This window comes from Lycium barbarum, chromosome 1 (assembly GCF_019175385.1).
Source record: "Lycium barbarum isolate Lr01 chromosome 1, ASM1917538v2, whole genome shotgun sequence".
Lineage (NCBI taxonomy): Eukaryota > Viridiplantae > Streptophyta > Magnoliopsida > Solanales > Solanaceae > Lycium > Lycium barbarum.
This window is the reverse complement of record NC_083337.1, coordinates 123,685,825-123,694,679: the sequence shown is the minus strand read 5'-3', so window position 1 is coordinate 123,694,679 and position 8,855 is coordinate 123,685,825. Positions and strand designations below refer to the sequence as shown.

The 8,855-nt window shown below is 38.6% G+C and overlaps 1 long non-coding RNA gene across 1 annotated transcript; it reads left to right on the top strand.

Moving 5' to 3' along the window:
• The first annotated feature begins 5,700 nt into the window (after nt 1-5,700).
• Nucleotides 5,701-8,146, top strand: LOC132598404 (uncharacterized). The gene is made up of 2 exons (XR_009566574.1): nt 5,701-7,105; nt 7,873-8,146. It is a non-coding gene; the product is annotated as an uncharacterized LOC132598404 (long non-coding RNA).
• Nucleotides 8,147-8,855: the final 709 nt, after the last annotated feature.

Here is an 8,855-nt window from a genome sequence, read left to right as displayed (position 1 = left end):
AATTAAATTCAATTAAGGCCAAATTGGGCCATAATTGAAGTAATTAGTTGGATCAGAATCCATTAGGGCCATGTTCGCAATTTTTGGTCCATTAACACAATTGGCCAGATTTTAACTATTTTAATAAAATAATTATGTCTTAATTTTATCTATAATTAAAATATTATCAATTTTAATCCTTATTTAATTATCTTTTTATATATGTACCAAGTATACATATATATATTTATATACACACACATATATATGTATGCAAGAGGTATACATATACATGTATACACTTAGTATACATACATGTATACCTCGTGTATACATATATATGTATACAAAAGAAAAGGGCCCATTTTTGATTTCTTAAAATCTGGACCGAGTCCAGCCCAAACCAGGCTGAGACCCGGCCCAAATCACTAACAAAGGACAAAGGGGTATAACCCCCCCCCCCCCCCCCCCCCCTTTATTTCATTTTTCATTTTTCCAAACAAACCATATACCCACCCCATTTCTCTCTCTTCCTCTTATGCGTAAACCTAGCGCTGCCTTGAGTTTTCCATCTTCTCTCTTCGCCGAAAATGGAAAATTTACAAAGTGTAGTAGATGAATACAACTATTGCATGTCCATTATGGTGAAAACATTCAATGTTTCACTCGATTTCGTGATTTTTAATCCAAACACGGTAATGAATCATAGTTTTGCTTTATTCTTCTGAGATTTACTTGCTTTATTGTTGTACCTTGCTTAATTTCCATTGGTTGGGGGTTGAAAGGCCTAGATCGAACCAAATGAGGTTCCGATCTGGCCGTTCATGTTTTTAAGAAGTCATGTGAGATGTAGATTCGATTTGAAGGTTCATTTTTAGGGGAATATGTTTGTCCCACATTGATGGTTCTGAGAGTTGAACAATTTTTTAGGGTTCTATAAATAGAACCCCAACCCTATCACACAGAAGATGTCTTTTTTTGGAGAGAAAAGTATGGAATTTTTGAAAGTTAAAAGTTTTAAAAGAGTTTCAGAGGTTAGAAAATTGGAGAAATTTAAAGGAAGGCTCAAAACTTCGAATTTCAAGCCTCTATTAGTAAAAAATTTTAAGACTTCACTAATTTGAGGTCTTTCTAAGTTTAAAATTTTTATTTTTTCTTTTGTTTTGAGTCTGTGTGGCTGAGTGTGGTCTTGGAAGAACAAAGGGCTTTCAAATTGGTTTTTGACCAAGGCTGCACCATTAAAAGGTAATATTCTATCATTTATTTATTTATTTATTTTGGTACTGCTTAGTAGTTAGTATTCTATGATATTGGCTTTTTGATGTTAGTTGATTGCTGTGTTGCCTTTTGGTTCAATTAAATGAATGTACTGCTTGGATAATGTTAAGGCTCATTAGTTTGTTCAGATGTGAAGATTACTTCCTTTGTTTTCAAAGCATGTTTGACATTAATAAGCAATTATTGATGTGACTGAGTGTATGAGTCTCAAATAGTGTACTGTTGTTTCTATAGATGTGGTTGGAACAGACTTCATGTATTCTATTGGCTATTAAGGTTCCCTATTTTGACTATTCAATACTTTAATATGGTAGTAATGTGATTATATGAGTTATGATAGTAATCTAGAGAACTTTTAAACCAACACTGATCCTATTTGAATGTAGTAGAACATTAAAGTACTGTGATGATCTATTTGAAGTATTTAAGGTAGTTGCTTTTTCTTGAATAAGACTATGACTTTATGATTTCCTAAATCTGTTCTTTCATGGGTCTTTATACTTGTTTAATGTCAACTAGATAACATGAAGTTATGATTGGGATAAAAATAGAAGAGATCATGTTTAGGCTAGAATAAAACTTAAGGAACCCAGGTATACTTATGGGAGTCCTTGATAGGTTTAAAGTATTCGAATTAGGATAAGTGAGGTCTGTTTGCATTTATATGGGTCTGAATCTATCCAAATATGTTTGAATTAGTAAAAACAATTCTGAATAGTAATATGTCATGCTTTAAAGGTAATTTTGAAGCAGCAATATCTTAGAATATGATAGAGAAGTCTAAAGAATGATGTTTTTGCGATTCAAGTTCATTCATGTGAGAATAGGTTCTCAAATGGTCCATTAGGAGTTAATAAAGGTCCATAAAGTTGTAGAGATCATTTAAAATGAAGTAGAATACCTATATGCCACTAGCAGGATTATGTGCCATGTTTGTTTTTGTAACGACCCGTTTGGTCGTTATAGCCTTTTCGGTATTTCTGCTCCTTTTCCGAGCTCGGTTGCTCATTTTGCGCCTAGGGGACCATTGACGCGCTTCCGAAGGTGTCAAGATTTGTTTCGGGTGACTTTTTGCAAAATATGTGCTTAAGTGAAAAAGAGTTGACCTGAAGTTGACTTTTGGGTAAAGGGACCTTTTTTGGGAATCCATCGATTCCGAGAGGTTCGGATGGTCGTTTATGATTTGTATGTACATCAGTTCGGTTCTCAATGCACTCAGATGCATTTTGGGACTTGGGTTGGGAAGATGGAAATAAGGTATCGGGGGTTGACTTGGTCAACGAGATCTCTGTTGGGAATTCTGAGGCCACGAGCGCGTTCATAACGTATTTTTGGGTGGGTCTGTGTATGTGGGTTGTAAGCAGATGGCCTCGGGAAGGGTTCAGGATTTCGATTGAGACTTAGAAAAATTGGGGGATTTCTGGTACTTGATGTCCACATTGGCGGCACCAGTGTCGTCCCAGCGGCGCCGCTGTTGCGGCTGGTTGACCGCTGAGGCGGCCAAGGGGGATAGGCCCAGACCGCTGGGACGGCCTTCTGGGCACTGTAGCGGCGCCGCCGTTGTGGCCCCATTACCATCGTGGCAGTAACGGGCCAGTTATTTCCTTAAGGGCATTTTAAATAAGCCCTTAATCTATCATTTATTGCCATTACGAAATAGAACTCTTGGGATCTGTTCTTGGAGATTTTTAGTGAAGATTCTTGGTGGTAAGTTTCCCTAATCCTTTTACTATTTCATTTATCCTAATCATCATAGATTCCCTCTTCTCTTAATAATCCCTTAGTAATGAACGATGAAAGTGGGTTTTGATGAATATTTTCTCTAGGATTATTAATGATGAAATTGATGAGGTTTATCCTAGATTTTGGTGAATCTAAGTTTGTTAATCATATATCTTCCATTATTTGAATTGAATTCTTGAATAAAAAAATTAGGGTTTGTACCTATTTTTGGGTGGGGGGGGGGGGGGGGGGGGGTTGCTTGGAATCAGAAATTAGGCCTATCTTTGAGTTAAATTAGCAATTAGTGGTTGGGTTATGATCATCTATTGCTTAATTTGTCATTTTGCTTCCGAATTTCCCATTTTGACCCTATGGGCCCTGTTTCCCCAAATTCTAGAGTTAGATTTTACCCAAATTAAATAGTAGCAATATTAGTATCATTCTTTATGATTTCTAATCTAGATTTCGACTATGCTTAGACTATTTTGGTTCTTAAGCTCAGCGGAACGGCAAGGCAAAGAAGTGAGTTGTTGGTGTTACGGTTCGTCCATCCAGGTAGGTTATAGCTTACCTTTGGAGAGACTTCACATAGCGAAGCATATATTTAGATTATATCGTCAGAGAAAGCATGTGAACCTTCCGGTATGAAGTTGGGAAGGATATTGTCTTAGGTTAGGCCCTGTTGTGTGTTTGGTACTAGCCATCCCGTTGCGTTGTGATTGAATGTTCTATTGTGTTGGCTTGATGCCACGTGTTGTTAGCAGATATTGGCATCTGTTGTTCCATCTTGATTATGATATTATTAGCGTACCCACTGTTGGTACTCGTGATTCGGATATATTGTTAGCGTACCCATTGTCGGTACTTGTGATTCGGATATATTGTTGGCGTACCCATTGTTAGTACTTGTGATATTGAGCATGATTATTGATGATGATACATGCATTGCACATACTCTCATTCTTCATGATATGTGTCACGACCCAATCTGGAGGGCCGCGACTGACACCCAGGACCCTACTCGGCTGAGTGTCATACTACCAATCCATCCAAGAGTCACAACTTTTTGTGAACCTTTAATTTATGAAATGACGCTTCCGTCAAGTAAATAGGATAAACTTTTCAATAGAACTCTTTCATCAAATCAGGGACTTCTCCTTTATCGTTAATTCGAAGAAAACCTTTAGTTACAATAAAATCTTTAAAAATAAAGCATAAAAACACATCGACCTACATGGTCGCTTTACACAACGGTCGACATCTCGACGCACTATCCACAGGACAATGTTTGCAAAAGTCTCTAACATACACGAGATACCATAACATAAGTATTTTGACTCGGCAACACTCCGAACTGAGATGGAGCTTACCAATCGAGCTGATAGCTTGGGAACATCGTCCTATAGCTAATGTTGTCTACTCATTTTTATACACCTGCGTGGCATGAAACGCAGCGCCCCCAGGAAAAGGGACGTCAATACGAATAATGTACCGAGTATGTAAGATAGATCTGAAACAATATATCTCAACTCGAGTAATAAGGAAGTAATAGACTTAATCTGTACTTGTAACCAACACTCCAAATCATGTATGTGCATATGAACTTTTAATATATATATATATATATATATATATATATATATATATATATATATATAGCATGCCTTCGTTCTGCTTGCAGCCCCTTCGGGCATAATAGCATAATGGCCCCTTCGAGCATCATAATCATCATATACCAGGTGATCAGGTAGTTTGCATATATAATGCCTTAGCCTTTTCCACTTTCCCATGAAATGATGTCGTACATGTATGTAAATATTCAAATTCACGAAAATCTTTGGACACCATCAAAAGACTCCCTTCGAAGCAACTTTTAGTTCAAAACGGGAACTTCTTCCCTTTTTAAAAAAAATGGGAAATTCTACCCCTTTTTCTCAAAAATGGGAACTTCTTCCCCTTTTCATTTGTCTCCTTCCAGACTCAAAAATCAAATGCGAAATGCATGGGAATAAGGAAACCTTAAGAATGTCCCCTTCGGGAATTAGACATCGTTATGAAATCGTACAACTTATGGATGCCCCTTCGGGACTTAAGAAGTCAAGGAACTCAGGATATCCTACATCTAGAAGTGGATTCATTATGGATATCATTACGCTTTAGACTTGTCATAGATCATGCCAAAAAGAAGGAAATGATAGCCTTAACATACCTTTTTTTCCCTTCTACTACTTACATTTATTTTTCCGAGCTCGTAAATCTACATTCAAGAGAAATCATACTACTGTTAGGCTTATCGTCATGTGCTTATTTTAAGCCTTCAAATTAAACCCTTTTAGAATCTGCCAAAATTCGGGCAGCATCTCCCTTTGTCACGACCCAGCCCCGTGGGCCATGACTAGTGCCCGAGCTGGACACCCATACGTGTACCTGTTAGACATAGTCAGACTGACACTATAGACAACATGGGAATGGACATAGACCCAAAGGTTCACAATGTCACATATCATGATAATCCGTCTCCTGAGGAGTCACAACCAATCACAACGAAATAAAATACGCAAGCTGACAAGGCTGTCACTATATATCATTATAATACGCAAGCCGACAAGGCTGCCACTACATGTCAATATACTACGCAAGCCGACAAGGCTGCCACTACATGTCGATAACATATGCAAGCCGGCAAGGCTGCCACAACAAACGGAAACGTTCACAACAAACTATATAGACACAGCTGATCATAATCTATATACAACCCACACACACATGTCTACAGACCTCTAAGAGTATCAACAGTGAAATATGACGGGACAGGGCCCCGCCGTACCCCTGGACAAACATATATATATATATATATACATCAGAAGATCTGTACCAAAAGTCTAGGCTCCGAGACAATGGATCTCTCCCAGATGGCTTGTTACACCTCGGAAATTTTTTCGTACTTGTGTGATGAGTAGAACAATGAAGGACTTGAGTGTATGGTGTTTTACTAAGTCGGGAATGGATAATTTTGCATTTTTGGAAATAATAAAGTTGCAGAAAAAAATTTCACCCAGTGGTCGTATATGGCACTATACGGCCCGTAAAGTGATTTACGGACCGTATAGTGCAATCGTCTTTCATTGCGTCAAAAATCTCAAGTTTCTGTTAAGTGTTGAAATGGTTAAAGACGACCCAGAATACGGCTCGTAAACCAGGCCGTAAACTACCATGTCCCTCAGCCAAGACTTCCTGTAAATGGTGAGAATGATTAAAAACGACTTGGAGGACGGCCCGTAAACTGGTTTACGGACCGTAAACCTCAGTCGTAAAGTGCCATGACACTCAGCCGAACCTTCTGTTCTTGAATTGCTTAAACACGATCATGGAAGACGGACCGTAAACCACAATACGGTCCGTAAACTGCAATTTACGACCACTGTTCACCCGACGAGAATTCATTAAAGATCAAATTTTGGGATTATTAAAAGGGGCTTGGACTACAATTCAGTCCATTATTCATCAACACAACCCAAGAAGCCTCTAGAACATTCCAAATACTTCCTCCATAAGAATCCAAGAGAATCTAAGTCAGGTAATTCCCAAGAAGGTGAACTAGGGTTCAACCACTATCCAAGGTAAGTTTCATGATCATTCTATGTTGTTTGAAGTATTGAAAAGCTTAGACACTTGAAATGTAGAAGAACATAGAAATGGACCATTATTGAGTGAGTAGTGCCATAAATGAATGATAGTGGGATTGAATTATGAATGTTGAAGTGTTGTAAATACAAATACGTTATAAATGATGTTTATATCATGAAACAAGCATTAAACGCATGAAAATGCAAGGACGAGTCATAAGGCTAATTATGAGGGAAATTGGAGGAAAATGGTGGATTTTGCTAAATGTACGTAAACGACGATTGTTGACTTCGATATTGTGAGTAATGTTATGAATGTTGGGAGTTAATATAAAACATGGGAAAAATAGTATAAACAAGAGAAGCGTTGTCCGACTTCTCTTAGAATTAGCGACGCGTTCTTGTAGTTAGTATGCTAATGTTGATATGAATTCTTTATGAAGGTAACGACGCGATATTGAAGGAGAACGAGTGAGCGATATCTTAGCTAAACGACCAAGGTATGTGAGGCTAGTCCCTTCTTCCTGATGGCATGAATTTGTAGCACGAAATTCCTATTCTCTTCATGAGTTCTTATAGTCCGAAAGGCTAAGAGTCTAACTCCTTAATGTCTATATAAGATGAGGAATACGATATGATGATGCTAGTATAATGATGATGTTAATTATCGCTTACACTCACCTTATGTACTTGTTCCTTCAAGATGAGGCAGAGTATCAATAGTTGTTCCATAATGGAATCGGGGGATCACAACCTTACGTCACCCCGATAGAATAAAGTGATCTTGAGCCTTATGCATGTATTACAATGAGATAAGTATTTTATGATGAGTATATTATTATTATGAGCATTTTATGATAAGCATGACATGAGCATTTTACACCGTGCCTAGTTGGTCGGGAAGTCACCGCCAAGGCGGGCAGCTATACGGATACACCATGACCTTCAGGCATGGGCAGACACCACTAGTGGGCGGCATGAGATGGTACCCCCGGACGCGGGAGGCCTGGACGCGGGCTAATATTATTGATTATCACACCGTTCCGACATGGACGGGCAGCTTGCATATGATGCATATATGTTATGAGGATGAGTATGAGTAAGATGGCACACATGATTTCTTTTATGATTATCAGACAGATCCAGATATTTCACGTTGATATTATCACTATGTTGTTGATGTTTTCTTTCATTGTTTATGCTTCTCATACTCAGTACAACATTCGTACTGACGTCCTTTCTTTGGACGCTGTGTTCATGCCCACAGGTAGACAGAGAGGAGAGCTTGGCCCAGATCCTCAGTAGCAGTCAGCTGGTTGAAAGCACTCCATTGTTCGGAGGTGCTTAGGACTATCCTTTTGGTATATATGTATATTTTGGGCACGACGGAGTCTTGTTCCGTCCATGTATATACAGTATGTTAGTAGAGGCTCGTAGATACGCAGTGTGGGTTAGATGGTCTCACAAGACGTTTTCATATACGTGTATATTATTTTTATGGCCGAAAGGCAATTGTATATAAAGTATTTATGTTTGTTTAATTATGATTTTCCTACAACTGGTATGTAAATTGATAAAAGAATATTAAATGAGCAAGATAAGTAGTAGAGTGAGCGGTGCTCGGTAACTAGCTCCGGGTATCCGTCGCGGCCCCTAGTTGGGTCGTGACATGGCTGACTGGAAATCCTAAGCTGGGGGATGACCGAATCGAGTGTCTGTACCTGCGGGCATGAAACGCAGCCCCCCGAAGAAAGGGGGTCAGTACGAGATATGTACTGAGTATGTAAAGCATGAAATACAGTAAAGAGGATCATAACTGAAATAGGGAGTACAAGAGACAAGTATAACATCCAGAATACCAAAACACTTGCCTTTTGAAAGATAAATCATGCATGCCAATATCATATATCATACCCGGCCAATTATGGGACTCGGTGAATAAAGTCATCATATACCATCCTGGCTGCCATAAACATATCATCATGTCATCATATCATCATATCATCATATATATATATATATACCGTACCCAGCCCTCTAGTGAGGGACTCGGTGAACAATGCAGTGAAACTGTGCCCGATAACATACCCGGCCCGGGACTCGGTGAAAGACATATTGAGGCATGCACGAGCAGAGTAGTGAGCAACCATATGCCAGTTAAATCATATCTGAGACTCGATAGAATAATCAAAACGAGCAATCACTCGAAAATCAAGACAATAGTCATAACAAGTACCTTTCGAATGTCAC